This window comes from Mesoplodon bidens (assembly GCF_964165515.1).
Source record: "Mesoplodon bidens genome assembly, contig: HAP1_SCAFFOLD_401, whole genome shotgun sequence".
In the NCBI taxonomy this organism is placed as follows: Eukaryota; Metazoa; Chordata; class Mammalia; order Artiodactyla; family Ziphiidae; genus Mesoplodon; species Mesoplodon bidens.
The window spans coordinates 247,471-268,671 of NW_027672540.1; the positions used below are offsets into that span (position 1 = coordinate 247,471).

Here is a 21,201-nt window from a genome sequence, read left to right on the forward strand (position 1 = left end):
TTGCTAAAAATAATTAGATAGGTAGATAACTATTCATAGCATTTTGCATAGAATTCCAGGGCTTTGCTAATACGAAAATCAATCAAAGGCTTTAGTTGGCACAAAGAACTCAGAGAAATTGTTATGGGGCAAGAATTAGAATTCTTCTTGAAATACAGACTATCATCCTGGAGAAGAAAGGACAACATTTTAATGTGGTTAAATTTGGGTCAAAACTATGCACTTCCTTAATGGTGTTTCTACCAGCTCTTGATTTGACTGGGATTGAAATTTCTGACATTACTGTCCCCATCACAGACTTGAAAACCTGGCAGACAATCAAGTGCAACCTACAGTTAAAGGTCGCTCATCTAAAAAAATGGGTATGTTACTACCATTCTGACAAGAGCGTTATGAAGATTAAGAAGAAGCACAAATAAACTCTCCTAACACCTGACAGCCAAGTAATACATCTTTCAGCTCTTTCAATTCTTTTTCCTGCTTACCTGACTTATTTCCTTCCCTGCTCTGAGTTCTCACTGTGTTTCGTGTCCCACAATGCTGAAGTCATTGTAATGCTTTTACTCAGGAATCTCATTTAACATTTAGCATAGTAAATAAGAAAGCCTAAGAAGTGACTGAGGTAAACTGTCATTATTGCATCATTCTGATAACCTGATTTGTCCAGAAATGTAACTATGTGATTCTCCTTTACTTCCAGTTGCTCACCATTCATGGGCACAAATTGAGTGTATATCAGATATATTAAATTCCTGGAAAATTATCTGTGGTGTGATTTGGGGTTCTATTTGTGTACTACAGCTTTCCTAAAACTAAACTATTATCATTTCTACCCCTCTTCTGTCTGAAAATCCTCAAAACATAAGTTCTAATTAATAGTTATACTAGTTGGCATTATAGTCATTCTTTTTTGCTTTTTCTCTGATTGTAAGTCTCTTCTGACTCTTAAGTCAATCAAATGGGTTCTCTACATTTGAGGAAGCTCAAAGAGGAAAATAGGATGAGTAGGGTAAGAAGACATTCACACATAGAATTAGTGGAAGCCTTACCAGTAACAAAACTAGTGAAATTAGAGCTAATTAATTAGCAGCCAGGAAAATTTCATTATGTGTTGTCATTAACTGGTCAACTAGGGTAACTAGGCTTACACACAATAGAAAGAAAGAGTAGAAAATCTATTGTTTCTGCCAGCTTCTCCTGCTCGTTATCAGCTCAATTTTCTCCTAGTTTATGAAACAATAACAGTTTGGTATTAGAATTTAAGTGCCATCAATATAAGATATGGAGATATGTGAAGCCTACTCCACTTTCTTTGTAAACTAGTACTATAGCATCATAAATTCCACATTAGAATGATTCAGTTGAAAGACAAAATTCATGCAGAGTACACTATTTGTTTAAACTTCAAAAAAATCAAAAAAGATTGCTATATCTTGTTAGATATGTTATGATCCCAAAGATATGTTATGAATCCCAAAGCCAGCCAGGCTATCCCTCTGCATTTCTTTGTCCTAACACAGGCTTTTGTCCACCAGCATCCCCGTCGGCCCCTATACAGAAGAGAACACCGTCTGTTCATCAAGAGCCCCACGCCGCAGACACACGGCGCGGAGTTAGAGCTCAACGATGAAGCTGGAGGAGAGGCAGGGATCTCCCAGTTGTGTCCGGCCTGGTGGGATTTTAGAGAAGCTATTTCTTTAGGAAGCGTCCCTTTCTTCAGACAGACTGGGGCATTTCCAGTGGCTGGCCACAGTGCCCCGAAAAGGTGGACTCAGATGGACTTGGGCATCAAGGAAGGTTCTGTGCGGGGCTCACGGGCTGTTCTTCCGTGTTTCGAACATACAAATCAAGTTGGGGGCAGGCCACCACTAGTGCAGGGCCGACCAGAAGGCACGTTCAACAAAGTTTCCCCTCCCTAACCCCTGCAGCCCCTTCTAACAAAAGGAAGACCAAAAGGAAGATGTCCAGGGAAGCCTCATCTAAAAGGTGGAGGAGCAACATTCCTCGGTGCAAGTGTCCTGGCCGTGGCTGCAGTGGGAGGACCACACCATGCCACCCCCTGGCTGGGTGTCATGATGAAATTTGGACATTATACCAGAAGCCAAAGGGTCACTCCACCAAACCCTTAAGAAAAGGATGAGGGACGAAGCATGTGTGCCCTCGAAGCCCCAATCTTCTGGTGCTCCAGTCTTCAAAACTTACACAAGCTGCCTCTTACATGTCTCCTTTAGTTGTCACCTTGGGACAAGGACCTCTGAGCACCTGACTGAGGAAACAGAAAGGCCGCTGCCACAATCATCCTACTGAGCCCTCTCCCCTCCCCTCAAAAAGGGCCAGCAGCCCCCTTCCCTTGAAAGGGCTTTTCTTTAGAAAGGGCGGCCTGGACTTAGCATGAGAGGGGAATGCAGTTTAGAGACACCTGGGACCACGGGGTGCTTTCAAAGCCTCTCCCCGCCCTTCCAGGTCTTGTCTGGTGGGGTTTTCAATATTAACGCCGCACAGATAAATAACACCCAGTGTCAGGATGAAGTGTTCTTACGTGCACAGGGTCAGATGGAGGGTTGAGGCCCCGAGCGTGGTCCAGTGTCACGGGAGTGGGGGCGGGGCGGGGGGCTGGCCGTGAAGAAACAAGAGGAGGAGGGGCAAGGCTCAGTACTGGATCCTGCTGACTACACACACCCACACACACCCACACACACACTTATAATCTTTAGCTGCCCCATGAACTTTTTGTGAACTGTTTAAAACTGGAGGTCTGTTGAACAAACAGCGGCGCCACTGCCAGCCATAATTTCATTGCAACGAGCTAAAGACTCTTAACTCTTCAGGTTCCAGGCCAAAGATGGACCTGAGCGGAAAGGGCCAAGGAGCCGGGGGCCCTGCCTGGTGTGAGGCCCTTCTCCAGAATGACAGCCCAAATCCTGGGCAGGAACACCCTCATCCTGGGCAAAGGCCGTACTGCGTACACCCCACCATCACTGAGAAACGGGCCCACCCCCCATCTCTCTGGGATGTAGAACTAACTAAGGGGATCTTGGGCACAAGGGACACACAGATAGGGTCAGAGACACCGCCACGCTCACCCCATTCCTCTTCTAGAAGCGGCTATTGAAATAGTTGGGGGTCTTTCTTACTTTCTTCTTCTTCTTTTTTTAACCTCCAAGGAAAAGTTCTTCAAAAGTGACTTCCCTCACCCTTGGCTGTGGGTCATGCTGCAGGGGGCAAATGACGTGATTTAGATGACAGACAGAGCAGGCGCTTTGCTGCTGTATATAAGAGGCTCATCTGCCCTTATTTCTCAACGACCCCCCCCCCCTTTTCTTCCACAGGTGGGTGATGCTTCTGGAAGTGCCAAGATGTGTGAAGTCCATGAAAAGCACTTTACAAGCACCAACCTGTTTCCAGTGGGAGCTGCTAAGCTACACCTTGGCTCTGGGTTTTAACCCTTTTTTCCAGCAGTGGAGAGAAGGGGGCAAGGATGTGGGATAGGGATGAAGAGGGAAGGTGGCCAAGAGAAGGGGTCAGCCGGGGAGACGGAGGAGGGTCTGGTTTCTGAAGAACAGACCAGGAATTGTGGTGGCTGCCCGCTGAACACCCAGTTCTGGGAGAGACCCGGCTTGCAAAACGCAGACTCGCCGCGTGGTCTCCGGCTTTCGGTCTGGCCCTAGGGGCAAGCACAGGAGAGCTTGAGTCTCCCTCGACAGACTTGGGCAGTCATCTGGTCCGGGAGCCAAGAGTTATGATTAGCATCCGAGCTTGGCCTGGACGCTGGGGAGAAGAGCCTGATTGGCAGAAAGAGGTCAGAGGGACCAAGATTAGGAGCTGTCCCCCCAACCTCGGCATCCCTGAGTGAGGGCACCTTGGCCCTCTGTGAAAAGACACGAGGGGGCACACGGGTCCCCAGCTGTACCCACCACCGTTCTGCCGATTCCTGCTATGAAGACACCATTATGGAATGAGGAGAAGGAGAGAACGTTTGTTTTGTTTTTTTTCTTTAAAGGCGACTTCCCTTGGCAGGCAACAAACAGATTGCAAAGGAAGGAGCAGTGGCCGTGAGAGGCTGGCGTGAGCGCAGGGAGGAAGGCAGCACCAGGCCACTCCTGCCACCTCTCCTTTCTCTCCACCCCAGCTCCTCCTGGCACCGGGCCACTTTCCACTGCCTCCGCCCTTGAGGCGCTGATGGATTGGTTCAAGTCTGCACAGCACGCTTGTCAAGTGACAGCGACGGAATGGGAAGCAGCGCCACCAAACCATCCCAACTCCACTCCAATACTAACGGTGCCCCTTCCTAGGGCCTCACTCTCTAGGCACCCCATGCCGCATCAGGCACTTATCCAGTTAGTGACCAAGAACACCTGGACGGGTTTTGGGGAGCTTCTGGCTCAGAAGGCCGGGCAGACGGCAGGGCTCCCAGCCAGCATGCCATGTGCCACGGCCCTCCGTAGGCTGGGGACCTCTTCGGGGAAGGGGTGTCTCTCACTGCACGGGCATGGCTGGTTCTCTGTGGAGGACACGCGCGCGCGCGTGCGCAGTCACCACAGCCTCCCAGCTCCCACTCTCATCCATGGCGTGTCTCTGGGCAGGTGGCCGGACCTCTTCAACTTTGGCCCCCTCATCTGTAAATCTTTGGCACCGTGTTTTCCAGAGGATTAAACTGCACTATGGACTTGAGTTCTGCCTGGCAATAGCTGGTGCAGGCCACATCTAACCCATTAAACAGCATCTGACTCCACTAAACATTCTACGTAACAAACAAACCCCAGAATGGCTATATAGTTTCCTTGCGGCAGAGGGAAGGCTGAGGCAGGGACACAGAGGGGGCCAGGGAGGGGTGATCTTCTGCAGAGTGTGTGGCTTTCATGGAAGCCCAAAACTGATGGCACGGGAGCCCTTCCTGGGACTGCTCCAAGCGCAGACTGAGTCACAGACAGGCACTTCTCTACTGGCGTCAAGGAAGGGAGGGATGAAGAAGTTCCTATTTTAGCATTGGGGGCCGCGAGGAGGTGGGAGATGAGAAAAAGCGGTCCAGGGTGTGCAGCGTTGGGGCAAGTCCTCCTGGGATGTTTTCCCCAGTATGTGTAGCAGTGGGGAGAGGGGAACCCCAAGGATGCCCCCAGGTCGGGGGGAGGGTCGCAGGCTTCCTGGGGTGTGGCTGAAGGAGGTCGCCCGACTGGGTCCTGCAGCCGGGCATGGGTGCTGGGGGGGAGTGGGGGGTGGGAGGAGTGATCCAGCCTGTCCAGGCGCTGTCTCTTGGCACACTCCAAGTCATGGCTGTCGCCGCCTCCAGAGGCGTCCCCACTCACGACCCAAGTTTTGCATTAGTAACAGAGCTGCGGAGCAGGAGTGCGGGTGTGACGGGGTGGGGGACGGGAAACTCACGTGGCTGGCCCTGACCTTTTGAGCAACCAGAACCTTCCCTGCCTCCTCCCAGGGCGCCAGGATAGCGCCGCGAGCCACTCGGGTCAGTCGGGAGTGAACTTGGCCGGCAGCGGCGGCGGCGAGTGGGGGAAGGGCGCCCCCTCCCCCGCCTCAGCCCTGAGCACGGATTGGTCGGCAACAAAGGGATTTTCTCTCCCACCACACACACCCGCGCTGCCGCAGGCTCCTCGCCCCTCCTCCGCCAGGTCCCCGCGCGGGGCCGACCCCCCACACGCACCCCCCGCCCGACCTTCCAGGACCCCCGGATCTCTCGGCTAGCCCGACCCCAGCTCACCCCGCCCGCGCGCTCCTCTGGGCTCCCCCTTCCCAGGCGCCTGCCGCTGAATCTCTGACAAAAAGCAACTTTGGGTGGGCGCACGGAGAACCCAGGATGTGCGGCGGCGCGCCCCAGGGGAGTGGGCACTGACTGGAGACCGCTCCAGCCCATCGTCCTGCGCTCCCTTCGGCCAGTCTGGAGTGTTCTCTCCGTGGACGCCTCCCCCACCTTCCCCGATTCAAAGATGCAAGCCAGGTGTAGCCAACTGTAAAAGGGGGCTCGGGGGCTTGGGGAGGGGGGCACCAGCAAGGATCGACCGGGAGAGCCGCTGCCAAACCGGGGCTGCCCGCCACACACCCCCTTCCCCCAAAACAGAGCCGTGGCCCCCCGTCAGTTCTTGGACCAACCTCAGACACTTCCCCTTCCCCCTTCCAACCCGCCCCCCCCCCACGCCAGGCCTCGGCTTTTTGTTCCTTTCACTTTCTTTCACGGTTGTGCCACACACAACCACGCGTGTATGCAAGAGGGGGCCCCATTTGGAAGCTGGTGTCCCTCAACAGGAGGCAGCAGCCCAGGACAGGAAACCTCGGTTGAATGCAATTAATCGACCTTACTCCACTCCTCCCCGCCCACCCACCCTCCACACCCCCCCGGGTCTGGTCCCTACAGGCTGGGATCCCACTTGGAGTCTACACAACCTGGAAACAAATCCAGAATAAACGATCCATAGACCACGACTCTAGAGGGGGTGTCACTGCACTGCAGCCTCCATCAGGGCTTTGTAGAAATAAAGTGAACTCACTGCAAACTCCTCCCCCCACAAGGAACGCTATACCAGAAAGCTATTAACGACAGCTATCATTAGTACACACAGGAAGCACAAAGGAACTTTTTACGAATGAAAGATGCATAAAACACAGGGTCCTGTGATCTGCACCCGGCTTCCCTGCTGATTGTGTGCAGCCTGGGAGTCCTGGGAAGGCTGGGGGTGAGGGTCAGAGGAGGACGGGGGCGCCCACTTTCTTTACGAGGAACAATAGGAACCCCACGTCTGTTCATCTTGGAACCCGGAACACCCCCAAACAAAGCTGTGGGAAAACTGCGGTAGACGTGGGGGCCCGTGAATTTTTCTAGCTGTTCAGAGCTTAATTACTCCTCCTTGATCCGTGGGACCAGACACGACACCACCAAGGTTAAAATGCCCCAAACAGCGCCGAGCAGATGTGAGCGAGCTGGCAGACGCGCAAATGAGGCCTGCCTCGGAGCACGATAACAAGAGACTAATACGTTGCATATCGTTGAAAGAAAATTACTTTTCTCTGATTTGCGTTTGCTTCGGGGGAAAAAAAAGCCAACCAGAGTCCCTCTTCACAAGCACGAGTCTTATCCTGGAAATGCAGCCCGGCTGCATTAAGAGAGCTGGAAGGAGGGAAAGACTGCCAACGCTTTGGCGTTGCAGGCTTGTTTATCTTTCCCCTTTTCCTCCAAGGCGAAACTCGTTTTGCAAGCAACATTCCTACAGAAAATGGCACACGTCATAAAAAGAGACCAGTTTACAGAACTGGCACCGAAGTTCATGTATCATTCCAGAAGCATCTCCCAGCTCCCCACTAGGGAACCCAACTAGATGTAGAAGTCCACATTATAACCCAGAGAGTAGATCTGGGGGCAGGGTGGGGCGGAGGTGGACCCATAATTTGCAGATATCCTGCAAGCTGTACACTCAGGGGCCGAAGTCACACAGAAGGGCAGGATATAGAGTTAAGTCAGCTCTAAATGATCCTCCAAAGCCCGGGGGCCAGGGCTGCGGAAGCCTTCAACCTTGAGGTTGGGGGGAGTGGTGTTTACACCCAGCTTGCCCCAGGACAGCCCAGGGGCAGGCCCATCTTCTGGACCATCCTGAGCCCCGCCAGCTTGGACCGGCCCAGCGGGCTATTGCTGCCACCCACCAACTGTTCTCCCTCCCACCCTGGCGCCTCCCCGCAGTGCCTGGCAGAGGACCAGGAACTCAGAGAAGGCCGGGCTCTGGGCATTTAGTTGATTAAGTCACAGAGTGGGTGGCGCTGTGGGCAGAGCTCAAGACAGCACCGTTGGTCCTGCAGCTGAAAGGCAAGCGCGCTCTTAAAAACCGGGAAGGCAAAGGGAGGCGGGTGATCAAAAGCCGACTTGCACCCCTCCCCACCCCCATTCACCCCCCTTCGGGTCCTGAACCTACACACTTGTGTTTCCAATCCAGGAAACAGGGCCGAGGGCATAGAACACAGCGGCCGCCCGTCTCTTGAACTTGTCTGAATAACAGGGCCATTTCAGAGGAAGAACAACGGCCTTCAGAGCCTCTGCAATTTCCAGAAAGCCTTCAGTTAATAATACATTCTTTCCAACAGGCTTGCTTTAGGGCGGAAAGTTATTTTCCCAAATCTTAACAACCCGGTCACAAGCCACTGAGGCCCCAGGTCAACAGATCCCGGCCAAACCCCTCCAGACAGTTGACACTCATGACCCCGCAGGCCCTCTCCTGCCACCTCTGCCTAACAAGTTCCCTAAACCACAACACACCAACCAGCGCGCACGTCCACCACGATCCCAGGAGCCAGAAAGATGCATGTCGCGGGGTGCGGGGGGGGCGGGTGCCGCCGCCCAGGGCTCTCTCGCAGCGCATCCGAGGGCTCCCGGGCCAGCAAGGGGCGGCCACCTCTGCAGCTCTCCGCGGGCCTGCATAGTGCGCGCTTTGTGTGAGCGCCGAGGAGGCACAGCTCTGCTCGTGCACCAACAGCTGTCACATTATTTGCACTCGCTGTAAACAGCCTTCACATTCCCCCCTTACCACACAGTTAAAGCCAGACTAACAATCCAGTTAGAGATCAAACCAACAACAGCAGCATTGTGTCTGCCTTCGCACCAAGCCCAGCAGCTGGCAGGTTTCTCCGGAACAAGAGACCCCCCTCCCCCCACCCCTCCAGGCTCCAGCCAAGGCTAGCCGAGGCAGCAATGCGTGTGTCGCTGCTGATTGTTAAAGCAAGAGAACACAGCCATTTCGCGCAGAGTTCTGTGCGGTTCATCAGCTCTCCCAGAGTTTCCTCCTCCCAGGCCCCCTCCCCCATTTCCTCAGCTGGGAATAAAGGTTGTTCAGACTCCCAGGGTCGGTTTCTCTGCTCAGCAAAGTGTGGGTCGGCCTGCCCCGGCCAGGCCTGGGGTCCTGCAGCCCTCTCTACCGTGGTCCCAGAGGCTAGGCAGCCCGGCACTTTCTGCAGCCCAAAGCCTCGTGCGTTTCGGAAAACCGTCCAACTCCCTGAATCCTTCCTGGTCGCCCCACTGACCAAAATGTCTCCTTTTATGATTTTTGGTTAAGTCGAACATTTCCATAATCGTCATTATTAGCGCAAATTACATGCCTGATCGGTCCTTAAATAGATTTTAATTAAATAATCATACAAGGCTCATTTTATGACTTAAGAAAGGCATTAGTTTTCGTTATAAACTTTCCACCAGGATATAGAATAATGATAGCAGACAAATACTTATTCTTTGAAAAGCACCAATAACTGATGGGCAGAGTGTTGGGAAAGAAGACCCTGCTTCACACCTTCTGGAATCCAAGTGGAGACTAGACAGACCACATCTGCACAACTTTCCTCCGGAAAAGGGAGAGGGGATTTCTTCCTCCAAAGCATTACTTTTGTCTTCTCTTTGGGGCCAGGAGAAAGGAACCCCAAATGTTCCTTTTCCTTGCCCATCTGAAGAGATCTCTCCAGCTTAGAAGTCTCTTCTAGAGACCACTCCTCGCCACCCCCATCTGTTTTCCACCCCTCAGTCTGCTGAGAGCCGTGGTGGAAAGCAGGCAGGCTGTGCTTGTTAAATGCTGTGTAAAATGCTGTTAATAAAATAATAAATACAAAGGATGGAGGCTGCTGGTTCCATGGGTGTTTTGACTGGAAATGCCTTGGCACTTGTCATGTGTTTATGGGAGGGCAGACAACTCTAGGATTTACATAGTTTGGACATCTCTGTACTTCATTTATTCTTTCCTAGTTGACGTAGGCCTAGAGCTATTTCAAGTTTGCATTTGTACAGAACTGTTAAATGCCTAAGAGTTTCTCCAATTAAACCAAGTTTTAAATCAGACCCAAGGCTGGAACGTACTCTCGGGCTCGCCCCACTCCACCCCTCTGCCTCTGTGGCTGGAGAAAACAAACAGACACTCAACAACGATCCCCTGTCCTTGCTCTCCCCACCTTCACCACCCCCACCCCCGGGGGGGGCACCTAGGGCAAAGGTTAAGGTGTCTTCAGATTACAGGCAAGGCCCTGGCTACACACACTGGAAAGCACTGCAGTTGGGCGCATCCTGCGCATACTCGAACCTCTAAAATAGTGAGCTAAGATGGGGGGAAAACTGCTGGCCTGGTAAAACCCACTGTTCACAAAACAATGTCAGCAAAGGCTGAAAGGCATTCTTTAGAGAGGTACCAGGGACTCATGCCTACTGAAGCTCTTTCAGCACAAAGGCTTTTAGGGGAAGAAGGGAAAAGGGGGATGGGGTGGGGGAGGAGAGAAAGGGAGCGCTCCTGTTTCAGAGCAGGCATCCCCAGAGAGTCAAGAACCAAGTGTAGCTTCAATCAAACGCTGACTTCCCCTCTGGGAGTCTAGTAGGAAACCTGATCACAGTAGCTCACTACCGGCCTGGATCCATACAGGTCTGGTTTTCTTCTCATGCTAGTAATTTTTTTAAATACATATCGATAGAAAAGAAGCAATCCCTGACAGACTTTTATTGAAAACCACACTGAGACCTCATAACATCCAGACTTAATCCCTATCAGACAAACCACAGCACCTCTGGCCCCTGCAGTGGGCCAGACCCTTTCACCTCTTCCCACCAGGTCTCTCCCCTCCAGCCGCTGCTGTTCCCTCTCCCCGAAAGAATGACGGGAGGACTTGCCAAAGAGCACCTAGATACCGGTTCTGGAATCAATTCCTAACCATATAAATGATCCCACTTAGGGGGAGAAAAAAAAAATCCCAGCCTTTTCATATGGATTCCTTTAAAGCCCAGAATGCAAAGAACTGTAACAAAGGGAAAGAGGAACCCACGGAGGCAGACCTGGAGGAATAGCCTCAGGAATACCCTTGGAGGGGAGCTTAACCTGCAGGTTGGCCCCCAGACACTGGCCTACGCAGGTCTTGCGGCGGGGGGGGGGGGCTCGGGCATCTCAGGGGCAGCAGGGGATGGAGAAGCAACCTATAGGAATCTGACCAGTCATTCAAAGCAATTACTAATCCTCCGGGCCTACTATGTGCCAAGTATTCTTTGATCCTAAAGGTGGAAAATTATTCCCAGTCTTACAAATGAAGAAACTTACTGAGGCTCAGAGGCCATAAATAACCTGCCCCCAAGGTCACACAGCTAGTAAAAATGGGCCACGGTCAAACTCAGTCCTGGAGTTGAGGAGAGGAGCCAATTATTGGTCAAATTGTGCCATCCAGAATCCACAAGAAGTTCGGAAGCCTTCCTTGGCCCTTGTACTCCAATACAGAGTAAAAGGATAGCACTTAACACCTATGAAATTCGGTCCACAAGGAGCCCGCACCCTAGTTTCTCCTACACCCAGAAATCTCTTGGTCCATGTGAAGTCTTTCGAAATTTCTGCCAACATCCTACCCATCTCCCTACACTGGAACACCCTGGTGTGAGGCCAGGGGTTCCCAACAAGGCTCCACTTTCCCCTCCTCCAGGAGCCCAGAACAGGCAGTGGGAGGTGGGTGCTACTCTTAGGTCTCTATAAAAAGTGCTGACACCTGGAACTAGAAGAAGGCTTGCCACATAAAGCAATAAATCAAATTATCTAGACAGAGCAAAAGCCCTTTGGAAAGACTGCCTACATCTACCTTTCCTAGGACTTGAATGAAAAACTCAGGGACCAAAGTGGGCTGGGGAGGCAACTGAGGGGGAAGCGGCTTGCAAGATGCTGGACCCTCCTGGACTCCTGGGGGTCCCCCCAAAAAGCCAAGTCCCGAGACAAGCCGGAGGTTGGGGTTATCTCTCCTCTCCCCAACTTCTCATCCCAGCAGCGCAGGGTCAGCGCTCAACATCCCCTCCCCACCCCATCTTCAATTTCCTGGTCTGCCCCGGGCTTTCAGAAGCTCCGGGAACCATCCACACCCGATGCCACAGACGCCACAGGCTCCACGACCGAGGGCCGTCTCCAGCTCAGCTCGGTGGGAAGGGGAACGGGCAGGAGCGCCGGACACTCAGCCGCCCCTGCGGCTTCCCGGCCCCGGGCGGGTGGCTCCTCCAGTGGCCGAGGCTCCGGATGTGTGAAATGGCTCCAGGAGCGCCTGGGGCAGGCCAGGGCCTCCGCAGCGGGAGGGACCGAGGCGATGGCGGAGCCGGGTCCTCACCCCTCTAGTCAGCCAAACACGCCCCGGCGGCCCGGCAGCCCCTGGCTCGCAGCCAGTGGCTTTCTCTCTTTTTTAAACTTTCCGGCCTTGGCCATCACCGCTGATTGGGACAGGATTTCCAGCCCCCGCCTTCCCTCCTCCACACCCTCCGTGCAGGCCCTTCCAACCTCCAGGGAGGTGACCCCCGCCCCCGGGCACCGTGAGTCCCTGGCCCCGGCAGACCCTCCCCCGCCCCCGCCACTTGGGCCACCTGGAGCGAGCCGCTTCCCAAAGCGATCGGCGTGCGGCCGAGTCTGGGGCTGCTGCTGCGTCCGGGGAGGAACTCCCGCAGCCTCCAAAGGTCCAGGCCTGCCCGCAGCGGCATGCAGAACCGCCCCCTACTCTCGCTCTCTTCGAAAGACCAGACGCGGGGGGAGGGGGGGCGGGGGAAGTTTAAGGCCTGTCTTTAAAAAAAAATTTAACTCTTCAGATGCAAGAATTTGGGTGCTCTTGGCACGGTTATGAGCGCTCGGGTAGAACAATAGAAATGGGGGGTGCCGGAAATGGTGCAGGAAGACCCCTATAACCCTATAAACCTCTCCTCCCCCCTCGCAGTTACTATTAGCATTAAAAGATCCCAGTGCCTTCAATGCAATAGTGCCTGTTTATAACTTTTCCCTGCTGGGTCCCCATACCCTATACAAGCCCCCTCCTCACGTTTTGAAATCACCAGGGCAAAGATCGCTCCCAAATCTGTGACCTCCCGGAGCTCTTGGGCCTCTCACCTGCTCTTGCCCCTGGCACCCTGACCTGACTCACCCTCTTCCCCCCAGTAGTTCCTCTGGTTTGCACCTAGACAAGAAATTTAGTTTCATTTAGCTTCCGGTCTTTAATTTTAGCAGGTCTCCTTTTTGCATGCAAATCAATATGGCAATTACCATCTAAAAGCTCGCCCAGCCCCGGGTCAATGTAAATTGATCATTGTCCGCCTTCCACAAAATAACACCGGGAGTCTGTGATGCATAATGAGATTATACTGGAAACTGTCTTTTAGATCAAATTCTATTTTATGCTGTCAGGATCTTCTCCTAGCGGACTTCCCCGCTAGTCTAATCACGGGGCGCCAGAGCCCATGGGTGCTGAGGGGCGATGGCTGGCCGGGGAGACATGGTTCTAAGAAATAACAAAGTGCGGGGACGCGCCCCCCCCCATTTCCAACACCCTCGACTAGGGGCCGGCGGAAATGAGCCTGCGCTGGGAAAGGGGGCCTTCTACAGAAACGTTGCGGGGGGGGAAAGTTCGTTGGTTAATTCCCATCCAACAGAAAGTCAGCTATCCCTTCCGGAGGAACACATGGGGGGCAACCAGCGAAAGCCGTCGGGCCGGGCTGGAGGTTGGGAGACGTCCACGGCCAAGTGCTCGGGGCACAGGCGGCTTGGCTGCCACGGGGGTGGCCTGAGAAGACCTTCCACTCCTGCCCCGGCTGCTTCTCAAGCCAGCGCCACCATCTAGGCCCCGGCAGCGCAGCCAGCCTTGCAAACAGACGGAATCCTGCCGGCCGTACACTCGGGCGAGGCAGCCCGGTCGGGCCGGGCTCCTCCAGCCAGGAGAAGGTCCTCCCGCCCCCGCGCGGCCCCCGGGGCACGGGTGTGACCCTGGAGCTTAACAAAGGGCCTTCAGAGCTCCTCGGGCGGGCGGGGGAGCGGTGGGGCCAGCGGGGAGAGGGGCGGTACGGCGGCCCAAGTGAGGCCCCCCGCCCCGCCGGGCTGGGTCTGCCGGGCCCGCCGCCCTCGAGGAAACCACCGAGGTGGCATTGCCGGGGCTGCTGGGCACTCCCGAGGACCGTCCTGGGGTTCGGGCGGCTCGGAGGCCGGCGAGCCTCCTGCCCAGCCCCGCGGGCCCGGCTGTCATGCCCGACCCAGCGCGGGCTCCACCCGAGTGCGGTCTTCCCAATAAAAGCTGGAATTCCCGGCTGGGCTCAGACAAAGAGGGACCGTGGCAAATCGACGCCGCGGGCAAATCAAACCCAAGCCGAGTTTACGCGCGCGTCTGGGGTCACAGAGGCGCCTGCTAATCCTCCCTACGCTGGCCGTCCCCGCACGGTCTCCTCAAGGGGGGAAAAAAAAGGGAAAGAAAGCATACCTCCCCCCTTGATTCCGCCCAGAGGCCGAGCTTCGCACTTCTTTCGGTTCAGTCTCTCTCAGTTCACTAGGCCCTGCGCCACCTTAGCAAACAGGGCTTAGAGGAGCGCAACATCCCTTGCTTCCGACCCAGAATGCAAAGCTACTCCTCTTTTTCCTCCACCATCCATCCTCTCAGGGTCCAGAACTCAAAAATCTTTCAGAAATCCTCCTACCTGCTCAAGACATACTCTCTTCCCCACTCTAGATGCGAAGAAACTATAACCAGAAGCAATCTTAGTAACCAAGGGCCATCCACCCTTAGCTAGGCACCGTCGCCCTCAGTTTCCCTCTAGCCGAAGACACAGTATTTCCCAGTGAATGAGTGTGCGAATGTGGTCGTGTGGCCCACACTTCCGTGCCCTGCTCTGTCTCACCGGGCAGGAAAATCTTCATCAGGCATTGAGGAGTTTTTGTCATTCAGCCTGTGTATCTAAGCATGGATGTATGCATGTGAATGCTTTTTGTGTTTCCAAGTGACCCTCTTCACACCTTTAAATGGGCTTTTGTCTCTCGAACGAACTTACAGAAATTCTGCTCCAGTTTCCAGCTCAACAAACTCTGGGATTTTCTCCTAGAATCTCGCTCTAGGTCTCAGTATTTGCATACCCATGTTTACATTCCTCGCGGCCAGTTCTTTCTCTCTTCTGTATCTCTTGTTCCATGTGGGCACCAGAGCCCAAGTGTCTTGATTTGTCTCAGCACATGTCATTCAGGCGCACATCTTAATCTGTGCATTCCTGTCTAATACGTACACCTCCCCACGACTTACATTCTTGCTTTGCCTATAATGGGGCTCGTTCCCAGACCAATATGGGTTTGCAGTTTAATGTAACTAGAGGATCCCCTAAGACTCCAAACCCTAAAAGGAAGAGGAGGGGGAAGGAGAGAGGAGTGTGACTAATGATTCATTTCTCTATAGGGTAACCCACCCACCAATTTCTACCTCAGGGAAAGAACGAGACCAATGCCTGCGGAGTTGTATTAAATTTTTAGACCCATTCAATGTTGACCCCATGGATGTGTATACAAATGATCGATCTTGTACACATCACTGTCCAACTCCTGTTTGGAGGCTGCCTCCCTGCACATATCTTATTTGAACTCTCCACAAGTTCATGGTTAAAAGTGTTTTTATTTACATAGACAACTCAAGGACCCCTTTGCTCTCTCCGACGCATACCTGTATGCACTGGCCAGGCATTTCAGGCTTGGGTCTTTGGTAGGCAACACTCTCGGTCAGAGGCCCCACTGACTAAAGCTCTGAGCAGACCTTCACATACTGGGCCGCTGGGAACGGTAAGGTCTAACCTCTGCATCTCCCCAACTCAGTTCCTTAAGTGAGGGTGCCCACCGTGTGTGTTCACACCTTCCCCATTGAGAAGTATCGGGTCAAATTAGATCACCTAGCAGCTGCGTTTGGTTCGTCGAAGAATCGAGCCCAATGTACCAGGATGTGAGACTGCATACACAGAAGAGAAAGGAAAACCCTAAGCCCAGACTCCCGCCTCCTCTCCCCAGGGGGCTACTTTGCCTCCAGGAATTTCTACTACACTCCCCACCCCCACTCTCCCTATCGTCTTTAAAGGGTTAAGAGAAACCCTCGCAGCCTTCCCTCCACCCTGGTCGCTGGGCCCGAAGGCTCGCTCGCTCACGGGAGTCTGCCGCCGCCTCCGCGGCCCGCCCCCCGCTTCCCGTCCTTCAGCCGGGAGGGAGCCTGCATGCCTGTCTAGACCCATCTATCACAGGCACACCAACAACACCCGCGAGAGCGCGGAGACCCTACCCAGGACCCCCTGCCCGCACGGTTCCCGGCGGACAGAACGCTGGAGCGTGACCGCGCCTGCAGGGTCGGGGTGGGACTCTACGGGCTCGGGCTGCCCCGAGCGCACAGCGGGTCTGCCCCGGCCCCGGCCCACAGCGCTCCCGCCAGCCCGGCTGCCGGGGCACAGTCACAGCTCTGTGCGCTGGGCAGTCCTATTTTTATCTTGTCTAATCCCAAACTGGGCGGGGAGCACAGGCGTCGTGCTTAGAGAACAAGAGATAGGCGAGGGAGGCGGGGAGGAGCAGCCAGGCAGCGACGCGAGCGGGAGCGAGTTAAAGACACAGTCGAGGCGACCGAGAGCAGGAAGAAAGAGCGGGCTGTGCGGGCCTCGAGGCGCCGCACGCAACGCGCCGCCCGGCCAAGTTACACTCGCCTCCCGGTCGCCCCTCGCCGCCCATCCCTCCCCACTTCCCAGAGGCGCTCTCCGCAGCCCGGGCCGCGGGGCCCCGGCCTCTGTGGGAGGCACAGGCCCGGCCGGCCCTGCAAAGGGCTGGAGAGAATCGCTAATGAGCTGTGCGGCCCATTGATCCGGAGAACACTTCCTAATTAACTCTCAGTCACCTACTGGTGACAGCGCCTCAAAGGACAGCGCTGGGGCCGTCCGAGCCCCAACCCCGACCTGCCCGCGGAGCGCCTGGCGCCCGAACCCCGCGCGCGCGCCCCCCCCTCCACTACCCCAGGCAATCCCGGTGAGTGGCGGCGTAAACCCGCACACTAAAGGCCAGCCTCGGGTTAAACCTGGACGGCATATTAATCACCGCCATCTCCCCCCTTCCTCCTCGCGGTGAAATCATGCCCAAAATAAACACGGGAACCAACACTGCAAAGCCCAGACCAGATAACAGGTCGGGGGTGGAGTGGGAAGGGTCGAGAAGCAAATGTATTTTCCAAGTGTCCACGTACAGGAGTCTCGGAGGCCGACAATTAAAATGACCTCCACACAAGCAATTCTGTTGGCCAAACCGAATCCAACACCTCGTAAGGATTGATTTCGGCCCGCGGTGTCCGTTTCCAGTGCCACAGGAAGTGTCAGATGGCTACAAATACCCAAGTCTGTCTGCGTTCACCACCCACCACCTTCTGGGGTGGGCCATTTCCTCCTCGTTTTTATTCCCAAGTCATTTTAAGGATTTTTCTCCAGAGACTACCCCTAGAATCAAATACCACTACCCCTCCTCTGGCCTTCTCTCAAAAAAGAAACAAACAAACAAAAAAACCCAGCTAAAACCCTGAGCTGTCTACTCTAGACACAAGAGGCTGTACGAATACCTATTTGAAGCGCGCTGGTTTCTTTTTTTAAGGTTTGTTTTTAAATACACATAACCCTCCCCCCTCCTTCGCTCTTCCATCCCCGCAACCCCCCAACCCTTTAGACGCCGGCGGCGCGCGCCCTCGTGCGCGCGGGCACTCACAGCCTCTGGCTGGAGATCGCGGACTTTCTGGAAAAGATTCATTAACTGCAAATTAAGCCTCGCCCCGGCTTCGGCCTACACGCGGCCAGGCTCAGCCGTCTCAGGGACCCGGGGACGTGCCCACTCGAGAGTGCAGGCGGCGGGAAGCCCGTCGGGACCACGCGTGCCTCGAGCCGCCCTACTCCGCACACGGCGCCCCGGGGCTTGCTTGGTCAACAGCAGGAGCACGTCGCCGCCGCCCCGAGCCCCCTAGTTGGCGGAGGCTCTGCAGCGCAGCCGCCCACCTGTTCCGAGCGCGGGCCCCGCGGCGCAGCGGCGCCTCGCTCTCCCCGCCTCGGCCGAGGATCGCGCCCGGGTGCGCAAGTTCCTCTTCGCCCTCAGCCTCTGCGCCGCACGCCCTCCGAGTGGGACCAACTTCCTCCGGCCGCAGACTCGCACACGCCCTACAGGGCTTTCCACCAGACTCCACGCTACCCAGAGGAGGACCCAGGTCTCGCCCCCGCGCCCGCCGCCGCCCCCGCCCCCGCACGATCTACCCCAACCCCTGGGGTAGATCTTAAACTTAAAACCAACCCCACGACGTCGCGGGGAAGGTGCGGGTGGACCAGGGTGGCAGATTAAAATTTTTAAAGAACATTTACAAAACAAAGCGTCTGACCTGACTGGCTGGCGGGCGGGCGGGCCGAGTCGGAACCCCTCGCTCTGCTCGATTTCCTAGTATTTTTTTAAATCCATGTGATTCACGCTTTGGAGCAATCCAAAAACAAAAAACCGGGATTCCCCTCCCGAGTCGCGCGGCACTGGCGGTAGGTCGAGCTCGGCTCGGCCCGGGCCGCCCGCCACACACACCCTCGCGCACGCACACGCCGTCGTTCCACGAGCAAGAACGAGCTGCCCCCGGAGAGGTGAGACGAGGCAGCGGCGGCTGGAGGTTTTTACAGTTCTTTCCCGAGTCGAAAAAGAAAGCAGACGGGAACCCGCCGCCCTCCCCTTCCTGCTAGCGAGCTAACGCCGAGCCGAGCTTCCCAGCTTCCAGCCCAGCTCACCCCCCCCGCCCGACTCGCGGCACTCAGCGACGACCGCGCTCCCGCGCACACAGACACACACTGCCTGCAAACTTCCAATCCGCGAACTCCCTGCTCTCCTCTCAGCCCCCAGCGGGGCGGCAGCCCCCCCACCCCCGCCGCGCCCCTCCCTCCCCGAAGCCCACGCCGGGCCGCTTAGGTTGGCTGCATTTTTAATAACTTACAGCTAGGAAATAAAAACGAAAGCGAGCAAAGCAGCCAAAGTGAAACGCGAGGCACAAGCTTCGAGGGGTACGCCAGAGAGTCAGAGGAGCCACCCGCCGCTAGTCTGGGCCCCGAGGGAGGGGGCCGACTGCAGCCCGCCGCACGCACGCCCGCCAGCCCGCGCGGCCTCCGCGGGGAAAGGTGTTCCGGGCACTGACCTGAAATCCCCAGCCGGGGAGTAAGCAGGGAGCCTGCGATCCGGCGCTTTGAAGTTTTCCCCGGAGCAGAGTCGAGGCGGCGAGGAGGAGCGACGGGAGGTGGGGTGGGTGGGGAGAGGTGTGCGGGGTTGGAGGAAAGTGGGGTGGCGACGTTGGCGATGGGAGAAGGGGCCGGGCCGGGGAAGCGCGGCGAACAGCAAAGTTTGCCGTCCCCCGCTGCCCGCAACCCGCTCGCGGCGCCGCGCTCGCTCGCCTCCCTCGCCGTCTGCTGCCAGCCGGCTGCCCTCGGGGTCGGCCACGCCGAGGGGTGGGCTCTGGGCCGGGTGGGGGCGGGGGCGGGCTCAAAGCCTCCGGGCAGGTGGCGACAGCCCCGCGCGATCCTCCGGGCTCCGGCGGCTGGGCCGGGCTCAGCAGCTCTCGCGTCGCCGCTGCTGCCGCCCGCGCTCGGGCAGGAGCCCCAGCGCCATGCTGACGATTAGCCGCGAGCGCCCGCTCGGGCTGGGTGTGTATGTGTGTGTGAGTGTGTTGGCCAAGTCTTCCCTGCGCGGCGACAGCGCGGCTTGGGCTCACCGCCCGGCAGCTCGCGGGCTCCCCCTCCGCCGCCGCTGCCGCCTCGCTCCCGCTCTCGGTCGCGGTCTGGGCTCCGGCGCGTCTTCCCCGCTGCCGCCGAGCTCGGTCCGCGTTCAGCAAGGAGCGTAGCTCTGCCTCCCCTCGCCGCTGGGAGCCCAGGCTCCGTCTGCCGCCGCACGCCGCGATCCCAACGCGTCCCCCCTCCCTGGTTCCCTCCTCTTCCTCCTCCCCCTCCCTCCGCCCTCTCGCCCGCCCGCCCGGCCTCCCTCCCTCCCAGCAGCCGCCTCCCCTCCCCCCGCAGGCGCAGCGCTCGGGCGACAGCCAGCCGCCCGCCCGCCGCCGCCTCCTCCAGCTGTCGCAAGTTTGAGCTCCCCCAGCCTCCGCTCAGCCTCCGCTCAGCCTCCGCTCACCCTCCGTTGCAGCGCCTGGGCGGTGGGGTGTCGGAGCGGTGATTCCCCAAAAAGGTTTGCCCGAGTTTCCCCAGCCGATTCCCGGCGCGTTTCGCCTATCTGGGTTCGAACCCCAGACCACTTGGGTGGCGTCCCCCTCGCCCCTTGTCCTCCCCTCCCCAGCTTGGACCGAGTTTCCTTCCTCCTTTCCATACTTCCTTTCTATTTCCTTTTTTTTCTTTTAGATTCACTTTAGAAGAAATTTTACATCTTCTTAAAACATAGTTCCTTTAGCTTTCTCTTTTATAGGCTAAATCGTCAACATTCAATTTTCTTCATCATTTATATTCGCCAATAAAATACTACTTTTTATGGATTCTCATTTATAGCTCTTTGTGTTATACAGAGTTAGATATTATTAACATATCTTATTTTACATGATTAGAGTATGAGAAAGAGGAGAACAAAAAGAAAAAAAATGTGTGATGTGATGTGTGTATGTGGGAGGGGGGAGATTTATCACACACACATACACACAAACATATTCATATCAAAATAAGGAAGAAGTACTCATAACTATTACAGCCTGCGTTTCTCCAGCTGATCACATGATCATAGCTGGTATGTATAACAAGCTTCTTCCACTACCATCCTGTACACCCTATACCCTCAGCAAGCACTCCTGTTGGTCATAGATTCTTGCCTGCTAAACTTACCCAAACCTTTATTCCTGAAGGAACTGGACCATAGCAGCCCAACCTGAATTATGATAGTTTTCCACTGACTTTAATCATAGGAAATGAAAGTATTAAAAGGCACCCTGGAGGATCTTTTGCATTCCATACAGACCCTCCTTTACCCACATTATTTGGTAGCAACCCAATTTCATCTTGATAGAAGGATCTCTCCAACTAGTGCAGAAACCCCAGTCTTTGCCTGTTAATTCAGAAGTCCCATCTGGCTAGGTCAAACTCTCAACTTCTATTTCAATGAAAGTATTGTCAGGTTCCCTGGCAGAAGCATTATTTTCCTTGGTACTAAGATCTCACTGGACTTAACATCATGGAGATGAGAAGCAAATATTTTGCTAGTGGATCACTTGCAGTGATAGTGGAGGAGCCTCTCCCATTTTCCTCCCTTGATTCCCTGACCCAGGAACTCTGACTGTGGGAGATATAGCACTATATGTGAAGGAATGGTGATCATACAGAACACTCTGGAGATATCACCTCAGCCCTGAAAGGTATTGCCATCTAGCTGGCACCATAACTGAGTCTCCCTTAGACCATTCCACCATTACATCTGT

The 21,201-nt window shown here is 55.4% G+C and overlaps 1 long non-coding RNA gene across 1 annotated transcript; it reads right to left on the minus strand.

Moving 5' to 3' along the window:
• Nucleotides 1-2,558: 2,558 nt before the first annotated feature.
• Nucleotides 2,559-20,127, minus strand: LOC308610069. Its single transcript, XR_014014418.1, has 3 exons — nt 19,917-20,127; nt 3,084-3,212; nt 2,559-2,669 (listed from the first exon to the last, which is right to left on the minus strand). It is a non-coding gene; the product is annotated as an uncharacterized lncRNA (long non-coding RNA).
• Nucleotides 20,128-21,201: the final 1,074 nt, after the last annotated feature.